Below are 24,673 nucleotides of genomic sequence, written 5' to 3' on the forward strand. Positions count from 1 at the left end.
GGGTTCTCACCTCTTGAGAAATCAGGGAGGTCATGACCATATGTGTTCTAAAACAAAAGAAAGCAGGAGATATTATGGGCCAGAATTCTGAACTTGAAACAACGGGTTTTTACAAGGTACTATGTCAGTGGAATTGAGAGAGACAATAGTTATCTAATTTAGCATGGTTCAGTATAATTGATTTAATCCTACAAGGAGATGTTAGGGGCCAGAACTTGAAACAAGGTACTGAGTGGAATTGAGGAGAAAATGGTTAAATCTACTTTAGCATTGATTTAATCCTACAACAAATAATGGTTTCCTAGTGATATAATGATTGGTTTATACTCAGTGTGGGGCATATAAGCTAGGAGCCTCAGCCAGGATCAGTTGGGAAGATTCAGAAGCCAGAGAAGGCAGGCAGGAGCGTAAGGTCTCAGAACCAAGGAGAGAGATAAAGACTTCTAAAAAAGCTAACCAGGCCCCAGGAAAGGAGACAAGACTTAGAAAGAGACAATAAAGGATTTGGACTTTAACTCCTGGCTGTAGTCTTGTGATTACTGAACTGAAATGAGGGCTACTTCCAGAGACCCCAAGAAAACCTCAACAGAGAATATTATATTTTAGAGAGAATATTACACATATGTATGAAATATTTGTAGCAGCTCTTTCTGTGATAACAAAGAATTGGAAACTCAAGGGTGCCCATGAATTGAGGAATGACTGAACAAATTATGATTTATATGTATAATTCCAAAGGGTTCATGATGAAACATGCTACCTACCTCTAAACAATAGTCATTCCTTCCTTTCTCCCTTCCTTCTCTATTTCTCTCCCTCCTTCCCTCTCTATCCTTCCAACCCTCTCTCTCTCTCCTTATTTCCCTTCTTCTATGAAGCTAAGGTGGTGATTTGTTTTGAGTTTTGTTTATATATATATATATATATATATTTGTTTATTATAATGAGTTTTTTTTTCTTGTCTTTGGGTAGAGAATGGGAAGGAGAGGAAAAAATTTGGAATTCAAAATAAAGATAAAAAACAATTTGTGATATTTAAACCTGAAGAAAAACTATTATGCTTCAAGAAATGATGAGTTAGTTTCAGAAAAGCCTTGAAACACTGGTATGAACCAATGAAAAGTAATGTGAGCAGAATCAATAAAACCATTTATATAACAACAATGTTGTAAAGATGAACAACTTTGAAAGACTTAGTAACTAATCAACACAATTACCAACCACAATTGTAAAAGATTCATGATGAAAAGTGCTATCCACCTTGAGTTAGAGAAATTATAGACTCAGAGTGCAAAGTGAAGATGGTTTCTTTTGTTTTGGTTTGGTTTTTTTGGGGGGAAGCATGACTCCTATGGGCATTGTTTTACTTGACTATATATATATAATTTTTTTTGTTTGTTTGTTTTTTGCCTTCTCAAAGGAGTAGATGGGAGGGAAAGAATTCAGAACTGAAAATTCAAATTTTGAATTGATTTTTTTTTTTAACAGCATTGTAGAAAATGCCAAGTCACTTCTCTCACCTTTAGAATTTTCTCAAAATTCATTCTTAATACTATGCAACCTTTCTGGGCTGATTCATGACTAAAAGCATCTTTTTATTTCCTACCTCTGCCCCCTGCTGGAGAAAAAAAATGCTGAAAGAAAGGTGTTGAAGAATAAAACTAGCACTCCATCCAAGAGTCAGGTTATAGAACATAGAATGTTCATATTGGTAGGGATCTTAAGATGATTTATCCAAATTCTTCAAATTGATTCAGTGCTAGTGGTGTGAGAATTGAGGTGGAGAATCCCTTCTGGTCAGCAAAGGTCCAATGTGAAAGAATTTGCAAACCTGAAATCTAAATGGCAAAAGGGATTTTTATTGGCACTGAGAAGCCAGCTTTGCTAGGAAGACTGACTTCTTAGTGGCAAGATCCTGTCAAGGAGAATGGGAAAGGCTAACACTGAGAAGAGGATATCTTCACAGAGGGCAAGAGTCCTGGCAGGCAGCTTTGCCAAGAAGAGAGCTTCATTGGCGAAGCAAATTCCTATTTTGGACTTCTGCAAGATTTGGAGTTCAGAATTGTCTTTTATTAGTGATCTGAGGCTTGGGCTTCCATTCAGAATTGAATGGGAATCCCTCAATATTGTCAATGCCTCCAGGTCTAGATTTCCAGTTAAAAAGAGAATACTTATCTTGGAGTTTCAAGACACTCAATAGGAACATCTCCAACTGAATGAGACCATTTAAGAGGGTGCTGTCTGGGAGAGGTATGTTTTTCCTAGGGGAGAGCTTGAGACCCCAAATCTCCCTTCCTTTATACATTAAAGGGGACACAGTTTCAGGTTCACCCCCATCAAAATGATAAACTAAGTTTAGAGGAAGTGAAATGACTTACCCCAAATCACACAATAATTTCTAGTCTACCTTCTCATTATATATATATTCCTTTTTAAATTTTATTTCCCTTCAATTTTAGGAGCATGAGACAAGCCTTTTTATCTCCATGATATCCTAGCAGCCCTAACCTCAATATAAGCCTATAAAAAGAAGGGATAAGGATAAGACAGAATGGAGATAGACCCCATATCAGGGAGGTGAGAGTCTTTTAACATCAATTTTGTTGATAAAATATTCAATTTCAGAAGCTATGTGAAAGAATCAAAATGTCTATGTAATGGGCAATTTGAACTTGTTTATTGAAGATTTATTAAAGAAACCTTTATTGTCTTTCTATTTCATGGACTTTATATCTGAAAATAATTTTATTTGGTAATTTTATTGGTGTGGGGCATACCCTCCACTAAAAGAACTGGCTCTGAAAGTCAGGGTAATCTGAAGTATTAATAGATTAGGTGACTAGTGGGTATCACAGACAAAACTTTGAACCCACATCTTTATAAATTACTCTGTTAAAATATATATGTGTGTATATGGAAATATAAACCTCTTTATAAATATATTTAGGGATAGAGATTGGACCTGTGATTTCATTAATATAGAGAAATCCCAAATAAGGGAATTTTCCATTATCAATATATTCTGGCACCTTCTGAACATTGTATATTCTTAGACAATTTTTAAGATTAGAGCACTAAGGAATTAAGAGAACTTACTGCCTAGGATTACATAGCTGGTATATGTAAGAGGGGTTATGTGTGTCTCTGTGTGTATATCTATGTACATACACACATAGGTATATACCCATAAATATACATATATATATATGTATGTATGATATACAAACACATACACACACACAAACTCACAATATGATGAGTTCCTTAATGGTGTTTTAAACGAGATCAGTTTAGCTCCAGGGTCTCACACTTTGGAGAGATGATCCAGTTAAATCCAATTTATGTCAAACTCTTGAGACCCACCCTCTGTAGGAATCTCAGCCATGTCCCTGAGGTTAAATTTTACCTATAAAATCTACTTATGGGCCATCCCAGGGCTGCTACCTTCCTTTGTGTCAGCCTCCCACAGCATTCTGTCTCCCTTCCCCTATGCCACATGGTATCTCCCCTAATTCCACTATGCTTCCCAAACCCACTTATTACAGTTAATTAACTCTTTTAGGGTACTAAATACCTTTTAGAATTTAACCTGCCAGTTAAGGGCATGCCTCAACCTCATGGGGTGTTCCCTTTCTATTGGGTAATTATGAGTTTCACTGAGGAACTTGTCTTTCATATGCTCTCTCACTCTACTTCATATCTACTTCATATTTACCATTTCTGGTGTCTATTGTATCCCTTCATTTTGTCTGTAACCTATTTCCCTAAATAAATTTATCTTTTGCCAAAGAGAGTAGCCATTGTAAATTCTTCACATGACTGAATCCCAACTTTTGGTGCCAAATCCCACATTACAGATCACATCATTTATGTGCACATATACATATACTGTCATTGACTTTGAATTTGAAGGAAATTTTTATTTCATGAGACTTACATGAATTTCCTTCCTTAACTACATGGTTTAGGTAAAATGTAATAAGGATCTGAATTAGTGATTTGGACATCAAAGACAGTATAGACATAGAATAAACAACCCAACTACTCTGCAAAACAGTGACACCAGCCTTCATTGCATAATTATGCCTAAAATTCTCTCTTCTCTTTTCTGCCTCTTGGTTGTCTTGCTTTTTCTTCATGTCCCAGCTAAAATCTCACCTTCTACAGGAAGTCTGTTCTGATGCTAGTGTCTTCCCTCTATTGATTATCTCTAACTTATTCTGTATATTCAGAATAGTTGTCTGTAGAGTTGTCTGATTGAGTTCCTTAAAACTGGGACTGTCTTTCTTTGGATCCCCAATATTTTAGTGCACTGACTAACAATAGGTATTTAATAAATACTTATTGACTTGTTTGTCTATTTGGCAATCCATTATACAGAAGAAATGAGAAAGAGGAAAGAGAAAATTACCTTGAGTGGTAAAAATAAGGTAAATTAGTACGAGAAGCTGACTTCTTAGGGAAGATGATAAGTTTATTTAGGACTACATTAAGTTTAAAGTGTTAATTAGATCTCCATATAAATACATCAAGAAAGCAGTCAGAAACATGGATCTTAAATGGTCAAAGGATAGGAACAGGCAATTTTCAGATGATGAAATTGAAACTATTTCTACTTATTTGAAAGTGTTCCAAATCACTATTGATCAGAGAAATACAAATTAAGACAACTCTGAGATACCACTCCTGGCAGATTGGCTAAAATGACAGGAAAAAATAATGATGAATGTTGGAGGGGATTCGGGAAAACTGGGACACTAATGCATTGTTGGTGGAGTTGTGAAAGAATCCAACTATTCTGGAGAACAATTTGGAACTATGCCCAAAAAGTTATCAAACTGTGCATACCCTTTGATCCAGCAGTGCTACTACTGGACTTATATCCCAAAGAAATGCTAAAGATGGGAAAGGAAACTGTATGTGCCAAAATGTTTGTGACAGCCCTTTTTGTAGAGGCTAAAAACTGGAAAATGAATGGATGCCCATCAGTTGGAAAATGGTTAGGTAAATTGTGATGTATGAATGTTGTGGAATATTATTGTTCTGCAATAATTGACTAGCAGTACAAAACACTTGCCACAAAAATAAAGTCAGATTTAAATAATTGGAAAGACATTCAGTGTTCTTGGATAGGCCGACTGAATATAATAAAGATGACAATACTCCCCAAACTAATCTATTTATTTAGTGCTATACCAATCAGACTCCCAAGAAACTATTTTAATGACCTAGAAAAAATAACAACAAAATTCATATGGAAGAATAAAAGGTCGAGAATTGCAAGGGAACTAATGAAAAAAAAGTCAGAGGAAGGTGGTCTAAGTGTACCTGATTTAAAGCTATATTATAAAGCAACAGTTACCAAAACCATTTGGTATTGGCTAAGAAATAGACTAGTTGATCAGTGGCATAGGATAGGTTCACGGGGCAAGATAGTGAATAAAAATAGCAATCTAATCTTTGACAAACCCAAAGATCCCAAATTTTGGGATAAGAATTCATTATTTGACAAAAACTGCTGGGAAAACTGGAAATTAGTATGGCAGAAACTAGGCATGGACCCACATTTAACACCACATACTAAGATCAAAATGGGTCCAAGATTTAGGCATAAAGAACGAAATCATAAATAAATTGGAGGAACATGGGATGGTTTACCTCTCAGACTTGTGGAGGAGGAAGGAGTTTGTGTCCAAGGGAGAACTAGAGACCATTATTGATCACAAAATAGAACATTTTGATTACACCAAATTAAAAAGTTTCTGCACAAACAAAACTAATGCAAACAAGATTAGAAGGGAAGTAACAAATTGGAAAAACATTTTTACTGTTAAAGGTTCTGATAAAGGCCTCATCTCCAAAATATACAGAGAATTGACTTTAATTTATAAGAAATCAAGCCATTCTCCAATTGATAAATGGTCAAAGGATATGAACAGACAATTTTCAGATGATGAAATTAAAACTATTTCCACTCATATGAAAGAGTGTTCCAAATCACTATTGATCAGAGAAATGCAAATTAAGACAACTTTGAGGTATCGTTACACACCTGTCAGATTGGCTAAGATGACAGGAACAAATAACGATGAATGTTGGAGGGGCTGTGGGAAAACTGGGACACTGATGCATTGTTGGTGGAGTTGTGAAAGAATCCAACCATTCTGGAGAGCAATCTGGAATTATGCCCAAAAAGTTATCAAAATGTGCATACCCTTTGACCCAGCCATACTACTACTGGGCTTATACCCCAAGGAACTACTAAAGAAGGGAAAGGGACATGTATGTGCCAAAATGTTTGTGGCAGCCCTTTTCATAGTGGCTAGAAGCTGGAAGATGAATGGATGTCCATCAATTGGAGAATGGTTGGGTAAACTATGGTATATGAATGTTATGGAATATTATTGTTCTGTAAGAAATGACCAACAGGAGAAATACAGAGAGGCTTGGAGAGACTTACATCAACTGATGCTGAGTGAAACGAGCAGAACCAGAAGATCATTATACACTTCAACAATGATACTGTACGAGGATGTATGCTGATGGAAGTGGATTTCTTCAACATAGAGAAGAGCTAATCCAATTCCAATTGATCCAATTCTTCCTGTACAACAAAAAATTCGGTTCTACACACATATATTGTATCTAGAATATACTGTAATATATTTAACATATATAAGACTGCTTGCCATCTAGGGGAGGGGGTTGGGGGAGGAAGGGAAAAAATCTGAATAGAAGTAAGTGCAAGGGATAATGTTGTAAAAAATTACCCATGCATATGTACTGTCAAAAAAATGTTATAATTATAAAATAAAATTAAAATTAAAAAAAAAATAATTGACTAGCAGGATGAATACAGAGAGGCTTAGAGAGACTTACATGAACTGATGCTGAGTGAAATGAGCAGAATGGATGTGGATATCTTCGACAAAGAGAAGATCTAATTCAGTTCCAGTTGATCAATGATGGACAGAATCAGCTACACCCAGAGGAGGAACACTGGGAAATGAGTGTAAACTGTTTTCATTTTTGTTTTTCTTCCCAGGTTATTTTTACCTTCTGAATCCAATTCTTCTTGTGGAACAAGAGAACTGTACAGTTCTGTACACATATATTGTATCTATGCTATACTGCAACATATTTAACATGTATAAGACTGCCTGCCATCTAGGGGAGGGAGTGGAGGGAGGGAAGGGAAAAGTTGGAACAGAAGTGTAGTGGCCAGGAACTGGAAACTGAGTGAATGCCCATCAATTGGAGAATGGCTGAATAAATTATGGTATATGAATGTTATGGAATATTATTGTTCTGTAAGAAATGACCAGCAGGAGGAATGCAGAGAGGCCTGGAGAGACTTACATGAACTGATGCTGAGTGAAATGAGCAGGACCAGGAGATCATTATATACTTCAACAACAATACTATATGATGATCAATTCTGATGAACGTGGCCTTCTTCAACAATGAGATGAACCAAATCAGTTCCAATAGAGCATGGACTCTGGTCCATGAACTGGACCAGCAAAAGAACTTTGGGAGATGACTATGAACCACTACATAGAATTCCCAATCCCTCTATTTTTGCCCACCTGCATTTTTTATTTCCTTCACAGGTTAATTGTACACTATTTCAAAGTCCGATTCTTTTTGTACAGCAAAATAACTGTATGGACATATATACATATATTGTATTTAACTTATACTTTAATATATATAACATGTATTGGTCAACCTGCTATCTGGGGGAGGGGGTGGAAGGAGGAAAAAAATTGTAATAAAAAGGTTTTGCAATTGTCAATGCTGAAAAATTACTCATGCATATATCTTATAAATAAAATGCTATAATAAAAAAATAAAAATAAAAAGAAGTGAGTTCAAGGGATAATGTAAAAAAATTACCCATGCATATGTTCTGTCAATAAAAAGTTATAATAATAATAATAATAATAATAATAATAATAATAATAAAAAGAAACATGGATCTTACTTGTGATGGGGGTGAGTAAAGATCTCAGGTTCTTGGGTAGCTGGGCAGATCATAGGAAATGGCATAAATAGGAGACTGCCGGAATTTTATCATCTAATCTACTCCCAGAGGAAAGTGGGAAGAGCACTAAGTGATAGGATTATCTTGCCTGTGAGTGGACTTTTTTGTTCTTAATTAGGCCTTTTGTTATCCTTAAATTGGCCTTTATTGCTGTGGTCCTAGTTGAATTCTTGGTCAAATTTCTTCCACTGACAAAATCATCAGGACCCATAGTTAATATGTCCAATCAGAAAGTCAGGTTATGATGTCAATCCCTGAGATTATTTTTTCTCCTATAAAAAAACCTACTTGTATCTCTTTTCTTTGCTGAAAATCTGAAATTCGCCCACTGTCAGTAGCATAATAAAATCTCTTGATTTGGAGATGGTGTAAGACTACAAATTCTTTTGAGACACCTCTTAAAATTTATTTATTTATTTTTGAGACATCTTGTGACACAGGCCAGAAACCCTAACACTTATTCTAGGGTAGGTGCTACAACCAGCATGTACAATGTTACTAAAATTTCATGAACATTTATACTTCAAAAGTCAGCAAATATTACAAATTCAGGGGCCTGATTTATTGTGTTGTTGATTGTGTAGGCTTAAGAAAGTAATAGATAAAATGTGAATAATGAAGATTAAACTTTAAAGGGTTTTAAAATAATAATCCCCTGTGAATTGTTAAGATGGAAGAAACTCAGATTCAAAGTGGGGACCAATCACAGTTTACAGATATTTCAAATGCATTTATTGCCTGAGAAGGAGCTTGCAGGCTGGAGCAGTGAGACAAAATTCACAGCTTCTCAGAGGGGGATTGGAAAGGGTGAGGTTTTTACACATTTTGGAGTTATTTAGGATTTATGACTACATAGGATTAATAAATAAGTATTATAAATTGGAAAGTAAAGTGGGAAGTGGAGATCTGGGGAAAAAAATATATATGTAAATACAACAAATCAGGAAGCAGGATGCTTGCTGCTCTTTAGATAAACCAGGAACCACACTGTCTGGTTCACCTTAGATAGATGTTTGCTTTTTTCTCTCTGAGTTGGTCAAGACTGGTTTTAACAATTATAGGCATTTCTGAGGTCAGCTAAAGTTTAGTTCACAAAAAGCACTCTTATGTCAAATAGTGTACAGGGGAAGACCTCTTGATTGGCTTGTTGTGTTATTCCCATTGACTCATTCCCTGTGAAAAAGAAAAGTTCTAGCATATTTAATGAGTTAACATTATTCACAGGTGTCAGGCTTACTGTTTTTTTTTTTTTTTTAAGTTTCCCTTCACATAATATAATACAAAAAAGGATTCGCCTAAAACCATGAATCTCCATTTCACACTATTTACTTTTTTCAAACTATGAAATAAATATGACATATTATTTTCAAACATGTCCTGCTTTTCTGTACTTCCCTCTGAGTTGTTCTCTATTGGGCATTTTTTCCTCCCTCTCCCTATCCATTAGATACCAATATGTTATAGATTGAATATATTAAAGAGAAACAAAGGCAAGGAATAATGAACTAAATACTAAAGAAAAGTAGAAAGGGAATGAGATCAAGGACAGAGGTATATATTAGGTGGAATTAGATAAAAAGAAAGACTTCTCTAGATTGAAATAAAGAAAATATGTATGTATAAAATGGACGGGCAGCAAGGTGGTAAAGTGAATAGGGTACTGGGTTTGTGATCAGGAGGACTTAAATTCAATTTCAGCCTCAGAAACTTTCTAGCTGTGTGATCTTGGACAAGTCACTTCACTTCTAATACTGGAGAAGGAGATGACAAACTACTCCAGTATCTTTGCCAGGAAATCCTATGGACAGAGGTCTATAGATTCATAAAGTCAGACAATTGAAACAAGACTGAATCACAACAATACATAAAAGTTAAATAAACTTAAGAAATCAATATATACAATGACTACAGTAATGTAAATGGAACACAATCAAAACAGATTAGGGTGGACTAACTCAATGGGGGAGTACCCTGCATCTTGAGTTTAGTCTAGATAAAGTCTTTCTGGTATAAGCCACAGCAATACTTTTTGTATGAAATTGAGCTCAGCATTTGGATCTTGCATAGGTAATAACACCTAAAGCCAAAATAGGGAGTTCTGTTGATTGAATTCAGGTTGGGTTTAGTGCACATTTGTTTAGATGGACTCTTAGTTTAACCTGTTTTTCCTTAAATTATTCTACAGAATTCTTTGTCTTTTACAGAGAGATACAGAATGGGTTTTGGGAAGTGTAGTCTGAGCTAGATAGGAATAAGAGCATTGGAGGAGATAGCTAGGTAAGATATGAATAATGATAATCAAGGATCTTGGAAGCAGAGTGAGACTGGAGTCACTTGGCATGGATTAGAGTAAAAAGAATTATGTTACTGGAGGTATTCACAGAACTAAGCAGATTAAAGGTTCCAATTGGAATGTTGGCATGAAACTATACCGGCAACCTACATCCTCCAAATCTGTCTTGCTGGTTTCCCTTGATCTAACATTCCCTATTCCTTTCCTGATGATTTATATCAACTTAATTTTCCCCTGCTTGCTGATTTTATCTTCTACAAAACAGCAAAATGAAGCAAGTTTTGTTGCTACTCATTAAATGCTGTTTAAACATTCAAAGTTTGAAGTCCAACATTATACCCTGTTTTAAACACACAGATATAGAAAATAGCTGCTATAAAAATTTTATAAAATATAACCTAAATTGCATGTACCTTTAGATTCTAATGTTTATTGTGCAACAAGAAAATGATATTCACACACATGTATTGTACTTAGACTATATTGTAACACATGTAAAATGTATGGTATTGCCTGTCGTCGGGGGGAGGGAATAAGGGAGGGGGGGTAATTTGGAAAAATGAATACAAGGGATAATATTATAATATATATATATATATATATATAATAAAAAAAATTAAAAAAAAAAATATAACCTAATTGCTGTCTTGGTGTAGTGTAACATGCTAACTACTTTTTATAACTCCTCTATTTTTCTCTCACCAGAAAGCCCCAACTTTCTGCTTACCTGATTTGCTACTCAGGTTTCTAATTGTCGCCACTTATATTATTTCTTGGAGTTTCCAAAATCTCATGTCCCCTTCTGGCAAAAGACCAAATAATATTCTTTATCCTATCCCTTCTGTTTTCTATCATAACAGCTTCTTCAAGATTTCAACAGATATTTACTATGAAGTAGTACAGAAAAGGATAACTGGGTGGTACAGTGGGTAGAGCACTAGGCCTGGAGTCAGGAAGACTCATCCTCCTGAGTTCAAATTTGGCCTTTGACACTAGCTATGTGATTCTGGGCAAGTTATTTAACCCTATTTGCCTCAGTCCCTCATCTGTAAAATGAACTGGATATGGACACTTAATACTTCCTAGCTATGTGAATCTGAGCAAGTTACTTAACTCCAACTGCCTTACAAACACACAAATATAGTTTCTGACCAATTTAGTCATTTTAATAATAGTGCTAGCAGGATATTAATAAAAGGATAGTCATTTGGTTTCTCTTTTAGACCAAAAACAATTACAGTAGTGGTCTCACATGGTGGTCTATCCTTTGCAAGAGAAGGTTTTCAATGAGGGACTGAGAGTGACATCAAGTCTATCTCTATACTCACACCACCAGCAGCCTTGGGCTATCTAGGCAAAAGGATCTGTCTCAATCCACAACTGATTGGTTGGTTTGTTGTTGTCTTCATTGTGGAAGAGGACCAAAATTATATCACTGTTAGTCAAGTTACAATATGTTTGACTGTAGTTGATCAAAACCAATATGAGCTTGGACTGCTCTACTACATGTTGGACATAAATATGAACATTTGGGGTAACTTCTCTAATTTTGTGCCTCTTGCATTTCTTTTGGGCTAATTCAATTCTGCTTTGCTCATAGAGCAGAGCACTTTCTCTGATTAGGATACGTCATGCTGGGCGGTCCTGTGAATTCTAAAGTTCTTAAGAGAGACCTTGAGAGTGACCTTGTATCTCTTTTTTTAACCACCTTGTGAGCACTTGCCCTATATGAGTTCTACATAAAATGACTTTTTTGGCAAGCATACATTTGGTATTTGAATGATGTGGCAAGCTTGATTAAATTCTTTGAAAGGTTGAGTGGGGTCTAAGATGAAGACAGTTAATTCAGTCTTATTATCAGCAATGTCCTTCCCAGAGACTTAACTTTTTAAAATCTAAAATTTGGAAGAAAGGAAGAGGTATGAATGTCTTCAAAATACTGGTTATTAATGATCATTTGTCTCTGAAGTCACAAAGAATCAGACATGGTTGAAATGACTAAACAAATTGCAGACAAAATCCTACAGTGAAAAGAGTACTAAACTAATACAGTGAAAAGAATAATAGACTAAGAATCAAGACACCTTAGTTCAAATTCCAACTCTGCCATTAAGCAGCTGTGTATTCTTGGGATGTTATTATCCCTCTTTTAGCTTTTTTTGAAATTATAACTTTTTATTGAAAAAAACATAGGCATGGGTAATTTTTCAACACTGATCCTTGCAAACACTTCTGTTCCAACTTTTCCCCTTTCCCTCCACTCCCTCCCCTATATGGCAGATAGTCCCATACATGTTAAATATGTTGAAGTATATGTTAAATACAATATGTGTATACATATTTATACAGTTTTCTTGCTATACAGGAAAAATCGGATTTAGAAAGAAGGTAAAAATAACCTGGGAAGAAAAACAAAAATGCAAGCAAACAATAACAGAAAGAGTGTATTTGTTGTGTTGTCGTCACACTCATTTCCCAGTGTTCTTTTGCTGGATATAGCTAGTTTTGTTCATTACTGATCAATTAGAACTGATTTGGTTCATTTCATTGTCGAAGAGGGCCACATCCAACAGAATTGATCTTCATATTGTATTGTTGTTGAAGTATACAATGATCTCCTGGTTCTGCTCATTTCACTCAGCATCAGTTCATGTAAGTCTCTCCAGGCCTCTCTGAAATCATCCTGCTGATTGTTTCTTACAGAACAATAATATTCCATAACAATCATACACCCACAATTTATTCAGCCATTCTCAATAGATGGGTTACTCAGTTTCCCGTTTGTAGCACTACAAAAAGGGCTACCACAAACACCTCTTTTAGTTTTTACATCTCTATGGGACCTATTTCATTGGTTTCTTGTGAGACTCAAATGAGATATTGAAAAAGCAAATAGGTAATTTTAAGGTGCCATATAAATATTAGTTTTTACTGTTATTATCTCATTCTACTCATGTTTTCTGATGAATTTCATATACAAATTTGTCCTAGGACAAATTGCTATCTTATTATTCTTGTATGTTCATGTTCTGCATACTATTAGAGAGTTGTGATGACATTGATGGAGGCATACTAAATGATGAGACTGAGGTGAGCTATTGGCACCAAATGATGAAGTTCAGTAGCAATTCTCATGTGAAGAATTTACAAAGTTTTTCTTGGTGCAAAAACATACATTTATTTATGAGAAAAAGTTATGGACAAAATGAAGAAGTAAAATAGACATCAGAAATGGTAAATATGAAATAGATTTAATAGAGCACACATAGTTAGCAAGGAAAGGGGTTTTAATAATTAACAATGGAAAAGACAAATTCCCCGGGTTGAACTTATAATTAACCAGGAAAAATGGAATGCACCATGCAATGGGAATACACCTCTGACTGGCAGACTAAATCCTAAAAGGGATTTAGCACCCTAAAAGAGTTAGTTAGCTATAACAAGAAAAAAGATACCATGAAGTATGGGGAAGAGGGCAAGAAGAAAGACACCAGGAGGAAAAACTCAAGGCAAACTAATCCAAAAGGGATTAAGCAAAGATGATATAAACTATGGATAGATTTATAGGAGAAATTTAACATCAGAACTTTGACAATCATAATGGCTTTTTGATTGAATATAGTAAAGTGGGGTTTCCCAACACTTCCATAGGGGGTGCGATTGTAAGATTGAACTGATTCCCATAAGTGCCCTTCTTTGCTTGCCTCAGGGAATAATTTATTATAATTTTATAATTAATTATAGGAGAAATTTAATGTCAGGGGTTTGACATCATAACTTGGCTTTCTGATTGGATAAAGTAAAGTGGGATTTTCCAAGATCTTCATAGGGGGTGGGACTGTAAGATTGAGCTAATCCCCATCAGTGCCCATTCATGTTTGCCTCAGGAAGTAATAGTATCAGTACTTCAGGCTTTCTCTGCCAACCCCACCTAGTTACCCTGGACCTCATCATTTGGATAAAATAACTGCTTTTTATAATTGGAAATTTTCAAATGATTAGAGAATAACCAAATTATAAGTTTTTTAGAATTGGGAATTTTTGTAATTGAAAGAATTGAGATATAAATTTGCTGGAAGAATAATTAAGACATTTTTAGTCTTTGACCTGGAAACTGTGGTTTGGGCTATGATATTTCTGCGAGTTTTCATTTTGGGATTTCTTTCAGGAAGTGAATTCTTTTAAATTTTACTTTATTGTCTTGTTCTAATATTTTTGGGTTGTTATCTTTTATGATTGAAATATGATATCAAGGTCCTTTTTTTGCAGTCATGGCTTTCAGGAAAGCCAAAGATTTTTTCAATTTTCTCTCCTTGATCTTTTCCCAGGTCAATTTTTTTTTTTTTGTTTGTTTGTTTTAATATAAGATACCTTACATTTTCTTCTATTTTTTCAATCTCTTAACTTTGTTTTCATATTTCTTGTCATCTCATGAATTCACTAACTTCCTTTCTAATTTTTAAGGAATCTGATAACTTGTGTAAGGTTTTCTACCAATCATAGTCTGCTATAGCTCTCTTTCCAAGTCTGCTCCTAAACCTTTGATTATTATTGTTCCCCCTCCCCCCAAACCTTTCCTCCGTGGCTCTTATTTCATTTATACCATGTTAACTGTTTAACTCATGTCTTTTCTTCTAGGAATTAATTGATAATTAATTAATTGATTGATAATTGGTCTTGTAGACAACCTGTGCTTCTCTTTGAGGCTTTATTTTTACTTAATTGGAGTTATTCTCCCCTTCCCCTTGGAGTTTGTGTCTCTGACATCAAATTAACTCTCTGTATTTCTGGTTACTCTTTCAGCTTTCCTTCCTGGATTTGGACTTTGTTTTGGGGCTAGTCTCTCTTCTCATCTAATGGGATTGTAGGAGGAAAAGAAAGAAGAAAAAGAAGTGAGGGAAGAAAGAAAGAAATACTTGTCAAGTGCCTCTTATGTGCCAGGTACTGTGCAAAGTACTTTACGAATATGATTTCATTTAAACTTCACAATAACTCTGGAAGGTAGAGGGTATTATTACTCCCATTTTACAGTTAAGGAAACTGAGGCAAACTGAGGCTAAATGATTTGTTCAGTCATACAGCCAGTAGATGTTTGAAGTCAGATTTGAACTTTGAATCTACCTGACTCCAGGCCCAGCACTCTATCCATGATAGCAACCTCTAATGTTCTTATGTGATCCTGGCCTGCCTTAACTAGAATTCTGCTAATATATTCTTTGACAAATAAAACTTTTTTAAAGATCTAAAAGAGATCTATTGTCTACACAAGCTGAATCCATAATCTTCTCTGAGAGACCTGAGCTATAATGCTTTTTGTAGTTAAATAAAAGCATTAAGACGTAAGCTCATTTTCTGTAGACTCACTGAATGCATCTTTAACACACAATATGATGAGGAACACATGTACTTTATCTTTTAATATGTGATTTTTGTTTTCCCTGTTAGGTCTCAACTTGTTGAAAGGTTTTCATTTCCTGTAGCTTAGAAATTGTAAATATTTAGTAAGGTGATAGTTATTAAAAATATTGTACTTGAGTTTTCATAGCTATGTTATACATGGTGATTGTGAACAACAATACAGACTTCAATGGTGCTATGGATCCAATAAAATTATTTATCTTCTTATTCTTTCTATTGATTTCAGATAGAAATAATTTTAGTACAAGTTACTATTCTATTGTTTGCCTCATATAGTTAAATGCTCTCTGGATTATTGCACTGGTGAGTGAAATGTCTGTTTTTTGTATCCAGAGTACTGTGATTCAAACTCATTGTTTGTAGACTTATTAAAAACATCTTCAAGACAATTCCACCAGTAGACAAAATTATCCTGCTTCCATGTTTTAATTTAGTCTATTAGATATCTGTATTTTGAAAACTTTTCACTCAATAAGTGTCTGGTATGGCAGCATTTTAAAAAACTAAAAAAAATTTAAATTAATTTTATAGTTATAACTTTTTTTTGACATTACATATGTATGGACAATTTTTTACAATATTATACCTTGCACTCACTTCTGTTCCTAATTTTTTCCTCTTTCCCTCCACCTCCTCCCCTAGATAGCAGGCAGTCCCATACGTATTAAATATGTTATAGTATATCCTAGATACAATATATGTGCGCAGAAACAAATTTCTTGTTGCACAGGAAGAATTGGCTGAATCCAATTCTTCCTGTGCAACAAAAAATTCGGTTCTGCACACACATATATTGTATCTAGAATATACTGTAATATATTTAACATGTATAAGACTGCCTGCCATCTGGGGGAGGGGGTTGGGGGAGGAAGGGAAAAAATCTGAATAGAAGTAAGTGCAAGGGATAATGTTGTAAAAAATTACCCATGCATATGTACTGTAAAAAAAAAAAAGTTATAATTATAAAATAAAATAAAAATTAAATTATATTAAAAAATACTAATATACAAAAAAAAAAAAAAAAAAAAAAAAAAAAGAATTGGATTCAGAAGGTAAAAATAACCTGGGAAGAAAAACAAAAATGCTCACAGTTTACACTCATTTCCCAGTGTTCCTTTTCTGGGTGTAGCTGATTCTGTCCATCATTGATCAATTGGAATTGGATTAGCTCTTCTTTATGTTGAAGATATCCACTTCCATCAGAATACATCCTCGTACAGTATCAATGTTGAAGTGTATAATGATCTCCTAGTTCTGCTCATTTCACTCAGCATCAGTTGATGTAAGTCTCTCTAAGCCTCTCTGTATTCATCTTGCTGGTCATTTCTTACAGAACAATAATATTCCATAACATTCATATACCATAATTTATCCAACCATTCTCCAATTGATGTGCATCCACATTTCCAATTTCTAGCCACTATAAAAAGGGCTGCCACAAACATTTTGGCACATACAGGACCCTTTCCCTTCTTTAGTATTTCTTTTTTTTTTTTTTTTTTAAGTATAATTTTTTCAATTTATTTTTCTTGCTTTTTAAAAAAAATGATCAATATGGAAATATGTTTTGTAGGATTTCACATATGTAATTGATATGTTGTTTGCCTTTTCTTTTTTTTTTGTCAATTTACTTCAATCTTTATTCTACAGATATATACAGATATACATTTCATTATATACAGATAACATTTCGTTTCTCTTCTCTTTGCCTTTGCTCTGGCTATCTTTCTTTTTTTTATATATAATATAATAATTTTTTATTATATATATATTTTTTATAATATTATCCCTTGTATTCATTTTTCCAAATTATCCCCCCCTCCCTCTATTCCCTCCCCCCAATGACAGGCAATCCCATACATTTTACATGTGTTACAATATAGTCTAGATACAATACATGTGTGTGAATATCATTTTCTTGTTGCACAATAAACATTAGATTCCGAAGGTACATGCAACCTGGGCAGACAGATATTAGTGCTAACAATTGACATTCACTTCCCAGTGTTTCTTCTCTGGGTGTAGCTACCTCTGTCCATCATTGATCAACTGGAAGTGAGTTGGATCTTCTTTATGTTGAAGATTTCCACTTCCATCAGAATATATCCTCATACAGCATTGTTGCTGAAGTGTACAGCGATCTTCTGGTTCTGCTCGTTTCACTCAGCATCAGTTGGTTTAAGTCTCTCCAGGCCTCTCTGTATTCCTCCTGCTGGTCATTTCTTACAGAGCAATAATATTCCATAACCTTCATATACCATAATTTACCCAACCATTCTCCAACTGATGGACATCCATTCATCTTCCAGTTTCTAGCTACAACAAAAAGAGCTGTCACAAACATTTTGGCACATATATGTCTCTTTCCGCTCTTTAGTATTTCTTTGGGATATAAGCCCAGTAGTAGCCCTGCTGGGTCAAAGGGTATGCACAGTTTGATAACTTTTTGGGCATAGTTCCAGATTGTTCTCCAGAATGGTTGGATTCTTTCACAACTCCACCAACAATGCATCAGTGTCCCAGTTTTCCCACATCCCCTCCAACATTCATCATTATTTGTTCCTGTCATCTTAGCCAATCTGACAGGTGTGTAGTGGTATCTCAGAGTTGTCTTAATTTGCATTTCTCTGATCAATAGTGATTTGGAATACTCTTTCATATGAGTGGAAATAGTTTCAATTTCATCATCTGAAAATTGTCTGTTCATATCCTTTGACCATTTATCAATTCGAGAATGGCTTGATTTCTTATAAATTAGAGTCAATTTTCTGTATATTTTGGAGATGAGGCCTTTATCAGAACCTTTAACTGTAAAAATGTTTCCCCAATTTGTTACTTCCCTTCTAATCTTGTTTGCATCAGTTTTGTTTGTACAAAATTCTTAAATCTATTTTGAATCAATGTAATGTCTGAGCAAAAATGGGCTGTTATTATCTCTGTAATGATGCTTCTTCAATTCACTAAAGTTTATATATTAGATTCTTCAGGATATTTGGGCCTTTGCTTCTACAGCAGAGAGATTTGTCATCCCTAGTAAGCTTGTATCTTTCTAGATATCTGGTACATACTAAATGTTTCAGCCTGCAGTGTTATATGTTGCACAGTTTTTTGTATTTCATTGAATCACTATATTAATCATTGAGTCTGTGCTCCTTAAGAATAACCTTTTAGGAGACCTGTATGTGCCAAAATGTTTGTGGCAGCTCTTTTTGTTGTAGCTAGAAACTGGAAGATGAATGGATGTCCATCAGTTGGAGAATGGTTGGGTAAATTATGGTATATGAAGGTTATGGAATATTATTGCTCTGTAAGAAATGACCAGCAGGAGGAATACAGAGAGGCTTGGAGAGACTTACATCAACTGATGCTGAGTGAAATGAGCAGAACCAGAAGATCACTGTACACTTCAACAACAATACTGTATGAGGATGTATTCTGATGGAAGTGGAAATCTTCAACATAAAGAAGATCCAACTCACTTCCAGTTGATCAATGATGGACAGAGGTAGCTACACCCAGAGAAGAAACACTGGGAAGTGAATGTCAATTGTTAGCACTAATATCTGTCTGCCCAGGTTACTTATACCTTCGGAAGCTAATAATTAATGTGCAACAAGAAAATGGTATTTACACACATGTATTGTATCTAGGTTATATTGTAACACATGTAAAATGTATGGGATTGCCTGTCATGGGGGGAGGGAGTAGAGGCAGGGGGGGATAATTTGGAAAAATGAATATAAGGGATAATATTATAAAAAATATATATAATAATAAAAAAAATAAAAGAAAGATTAAAAAAAAAAAAGAATAACCTTTTAGAAATATCTGGTGGCAATGACCTGATCCTACAAATATGCATGACTCAACCTTTTGACACCTTGTTGGCATGTTGATTGAATTCATGTGGATGCTGTTGCAGTACCTTTTTGATTTCACTCTTGGATTTTAACTATTTTGTAAGCTGTGTACAGAGATAAATCATTCTCTATTGCATTCAACAAAACCTTTTCTCCTATTTTGGGAAGTGGTTTATTTGTTCTAAAAATATGTCTGCAAATTTTTAACCAATCTAATCTGTGTTCTGAGAAGATCTTCCTCATGGATGACGAAGTATTAATCTTTCAATAGCTGTCTTGGAACAGTGAGCCCTGTCTTTCCTTATTTATTTGCATACCTCTTTAATCTATTGTTATTCATCTTATACTCCTATAACTATACATTAAAACTGATATTACATAGGTGTTAATTACTCTAAATATGTTCTTTCCCTTATGCTTTGGCTTTAGGTCAATCTCTTAATATATACAATCTCTGATTTCTCCTTGATAATGTTATTAATGTTTCTTGCCTGGACATAACTATGATATTTGTTTGTAATCATAGCTTCCATCCATTAATTTATTTTGGCCTCTGGAATTAAATGCAAATTCTTTAGTCTATAGCCTTCCTTGGTGGACACTAAGAATTTTATATGTATAAGTTGCAAAGACTGGGAGTATTTTTACTTTTCTTTGTACCATAAAGGTACCAATGGGACATAAGAATTATCTATTCCTTTTCCTCACTACATGACTAATGTATATTCTTTTCTAATTATAATTATTTTGATTAAACCCTTCATTCCAATTTTTGTAGTTACTTTTGTTTGTTAATTTTTTAAAAATTCTGAATTTAACAAATGCCAAATAGACATTCCTATATACATAGTAGGCTAGAAAAAAAGATTATATATAAAATCATCAACTTTTATTATGCAGTTTGCTTTTCTTTTCAAATAATATAAATTCAACATGTAATGTTCAAATTTATTTTGCTTATTTGTAAGTTTTTATGGCATTCCTGTTGTCTTCTAAGCATTTTTATCCAAAATACTTTTTTCAAATACTTCTCTAAAAAAGTCTTCCTTTTTCCTTTTCCCTTCCCTTCTTCTCTCTCTTTTTTTCTTTTCTTCTCCCCCCATCTCTCTCTCTCTCTCTCTCTCTCTTTCTCTGTGGATATACATATATATTACATACATATTTATATGTATATCCACAGAGAGAGAACATAAGAATTATCTATTCCTTTCCCTCACTACATACACCAATGTATATTCTTTTCTAATTATAATTATTTGATTAAACCCTTCATTCCAATTTTTGTAGTTACTTTTGTTTGCTCTTTAGCTTGAGTTACCCATTATTTTCCACCAACCAAACTTCAAGAGACTACCTGAAGGTTTTCCTGTCTGTTTTGTAGTTTATAGCAATGTCAATAGTTTAACCCTTTGGTACCTAGAGCTAATCAATTCTAGAAGATGGCTTCAATGCATTATGAGGGAAAAAAAATCTAATTTGTGTGGGATAAAGGGTTAGGATATTGTTCCCATCTTTGCCCCTTTATCATAAAGTTTTTAAGATCATCTAAAGTACTGATCCCTAATTCAAATAGAAAAGTATCACTGTAGTCAGCACATTGACTTAGAAAACCACAGATCAATGCTGTGTTTAATTATATTTTTTATTTATCTTGCTAAACATTTCCTAATTATATTTTAATCAGTTCACAAACTAGGAGTTGAGAGCTAGAGGGGGTTATGAGTTTGACACTTCTGTTCTAAAAGACTTTTCAACACTTCGATGATTTTAGGATTTTTATTGGTCAGCTTTGTTTGGTAAGCAGAACTGAAGAAGGAAATGAAAAACTAAAATAAAAACATAGGAAAAATCAAACAGAACAAATAATGCACCAGATCCCTGTGTTCTGTGCTGGACCAATTGCTACACTCCTGGCCATCCTGGCTTAAAGTATTGCCATACACCTTAGCTCTTAGTTAGGGCCTAACTAACTCCATGTGCCTGATCTGACTCTACACTGCACTCTGCCAAGAACTGGCCCAGGCCTGGAATATTAATGTTTTCAGACTAAGCAAGACCACTGTTAGGACTCTGTCCTTCTATGCTGGGGTTGGATACTGCAGGTCAGAATGTCACTGCTCTTCGCTGGTCCACCACAATTAATGATGTCAAACACTGTCTCCCAGGATGGCTCAGGAAAACTCCAAAGAATCCTTGCCAGTCATTCCAAGGCTTGAGTGCCTCTTACTGTCATCACTTTCTCTACTACAAGTAACTTTTCCTGCTGCTAGTCAGGCCCTATTGAAAAGCTCAAGAGCCTTAAATTGGCTGTGTGTGTGTGTTTGTATGTATGTATAAGTATGAAGGTAACTGAAAAGTCTGAGTTAGTGGATGAAGGAAAGGTACCTCATCTCTTTTGCGCCATCCCCCTTGTCTCCAGAAGCTCAAAAAATATCATTATTCCTCAAAGCCAGAAGGAAGAATAGTACTTAAGAGGTAGAGGTCACTCCATTAGTATATCCATGAAATTCCTGCTTAGCAGTCAATTTAAAGAGACCTTATGGCCCAAAGGAATGACATTTGATTTCTTTCTCTGAAGTGCATGAAAAAAAGGATCCTCCAACTCACATTACCAAGAGAATGGCTACCTCTGAACTCACTCTCATCTGCTCTACCTTTCACAATGATTAGGCTATGAGCACACAGAATAAAAGTACACTCCATTAAAGCAGCAGAGGTAATTGCTATACGCTTCTGAACTGGTTTATTTGCAAAGATCATGTCCAGTGTAAACAAGAGAAGTCTTATCTACAATAAATGAAATGGTGGATACACCCCAACAGTTGGTGCTGACCCTTAGAGATGTGGCAGGCACTCCTTCTAATACAGCCACACCTGCTGGCAAGCAGAACTAAGAGGAAAAAAAAATTAAATTCTGTGCAGGAGTAAGATGAGGAGTACTTTTGTACCATGTTGAATAAAAATTTGAACTAAAAAAGAAAATTAAAAAGCAGAGGGAGGCACAATATCTTATTGTCCTGTAGTTTCCTCACAATTCTTAGGGTTCACCAGATCCCAAACCCTGCCCTGGCCTATACCCAATCATGCTCTTAGTACTAATTCAAGAATTCCCTGGACTTCCTGCCCTGGTGTTCAGCCTCAGCTTCAGCCTCCTTATCATCAATAATTCATGGAATATCCCTAGCTGGGGCAGCATCTTGTATTCCTGTCCAAGCCCCACCTCAGCATATATAGACCTCTATCTTCCTAAGCAATCGTAGGCTGAAAACAATTACTTACTGTGACTTTTTCTTGGCTTTCTTGATGAGAATTCAGTCTGATGAATTTTCTAGGTTGTTGTGGAGATAAACTGGACAAAATGCTTTCTTTCAGTCCATTATTTTGAGTACACCTCAGCTCCCATGTTTTCAATGATCATCTCTATGTTGATGACTCTCATAAATATTTATCCAACCCTTACCTATCTTCTAACTTGCTAATCAGACTTACATCTCCAAATGCCTATGAGAAATCTATAAATGCTTTCCTGGATTTCACAAGTATCTCCAGAATCATTATCTTTCAAAATCACAACTTTGTAGCTCCTTTGTACCTTTTGCTTTTGGGGCCACTCTGGTGGAGAGTTCCTCTCAGATCTTCTATTGAAGAAGATGCTCCACATTCTCACTATTTCAAGATTCCTCCTCCTCTTTCTCCTCCTCCTTCCTCCTTCTTCCTTTTATTTCCTTCTTTTTTCCTTCTTTCTTCTCCTCTCTTCTCTTCTCCTTCTCTTCCTTCTTTCCTTCCCTCCATTCCTCCCCCTCCCTCTCTCCTTTCCTTCTCCTCCTGCTCTGCTCCTCCTCCTCTTCCTCTTCTGTGTGTGGCAGCAGCAATCTCTATCAGGGTCCCTGTTAACCTAGGCTAGTCTTTTCTTTTCTTTGTCCTTTTTGTTTTAAAGGCAAGGAAGCTAGCTATGAGTGTTAAGGCTTAAGCTATTTACATGACTTCTTGAATGACTAAGGGTATAAGAGAAGCCAAAGAATGAGATATCAGTGCCCATCAGATCTGGCAGACTTCACATTGCCATATGAGTCATCAAACCCTGTTGTCCTCTGTATGTAGACAATACAGACTGCCTAACTGAACTTAATCTTGCTGAGTATCCTTTTCATGTTATGGAAATATAGAACCCTCCTTTTATTAACTGCCAAGATGGTCTATGAATGTCTCATTTTGTTCCATATTGAACATGAAGTAAAAGAATCAGTTTGGGCAAGCCTTTTGGCATAGGCAGCAGGGTTGGATTGAAATGTCATGGGTCATATTACCATTGAAATGGGGGTGGGGGAGGAGGATAATACAGAAGTGATTAAATTGCCAGTCAGGGCAGCACAAAATGTTGTAATGAAGTTATTTCCTGGTGGCATAAGGAGAGTTCTCCTAGAGGGATGAAGAGAAGTGCTCCTTCCTCCCCCCTTCCCCCCACTGTAATGAAGTAATTAAGTCAGTGAATGCAAAAAGTGTTCTCCTTATCTTTTACAACAGATGTTGGAACATAAATTGCAATTATTTTCATGGCAGTCTTTTTAGAAACCTCATCATGAGCATTATAATAAGAGATGATCAAATTTTCTATGAAATAATATTTTTTGTAACCTTTGAAGCCATGACAAAATAACTGCTGCCACTTCCTGCATTTTTCTCATCAAAAAGTTCCTCTGAGACATCCTTTCATTTAGTTGAGGCATGCTTTCTGGTTTCATTGACAGTAAGAATGTCAAGATTATTATGATTCATTTCTTTTACTATAGATATAAGTCCATCGTTGGATAAGGATCTCACATTTGGAATACCAACAACCAAGTTAATGTTTATAGTTTAAAAACTTCTTGATTCTTTGTACCTTTTGTCCCTTTTCTTACCCTATGCCCCTATCGAACTGGGAATGTGGCTGCATAGTCCTGAGGTCTATTTTGGTTTTTTGTTTTGTCTGTCACCATGGCAAAGACCACCTGCAAGTGGCCAGCCTACTGGTAATAAGCCTCTTTGTACTTAGTTGGGTTCTGGTAAAGCAGA

The 24,673-nt window shown here is 35.1% G+C and overlaps 1 protein-coding gene across 1 annotated transcript in view; it reads right to left on the minus strand.

Annotated features, from left to right (window-relative positions):
- HSBP1L1 (heat shock factor binding protein 1 like 1) overlaps positions 1 to 23,605 on the minus strand; it is a 53,742-nt gene extending 30,137 nt beyond the window's left edge. Inside the window, exon 1 of the transcript XR_012483176.1 lies at positions 22,898 to 23,605. The gene's annotated coding sequence lies outside the window, so the exon portion shown is untranslated. The remainder of the gene's footprint in view (positions 1 to 22,897) is intronic.
- Between the last annotated feature and the right edge of the window lie 1,068 nt (positions 23,606 to 24,673).

Source organism: Sminthopsis crassicaudata, chromosome 1 (assembly GCF_048593235.1).
Source record: "Sminthopsis crassicaudata isolate SCR6 chromosome 1, ASM4859323v1, whole genome shotgun sequence".
In the NCBI taxonomy this organism is placed as follows: domain Eukaryota; kingdom Metazoa; phylum Chordata; class Mammalia; order Dasyuromorphia; family Dasyuridae; genus Sminthopsis; species Sminthopsis crassicaudata.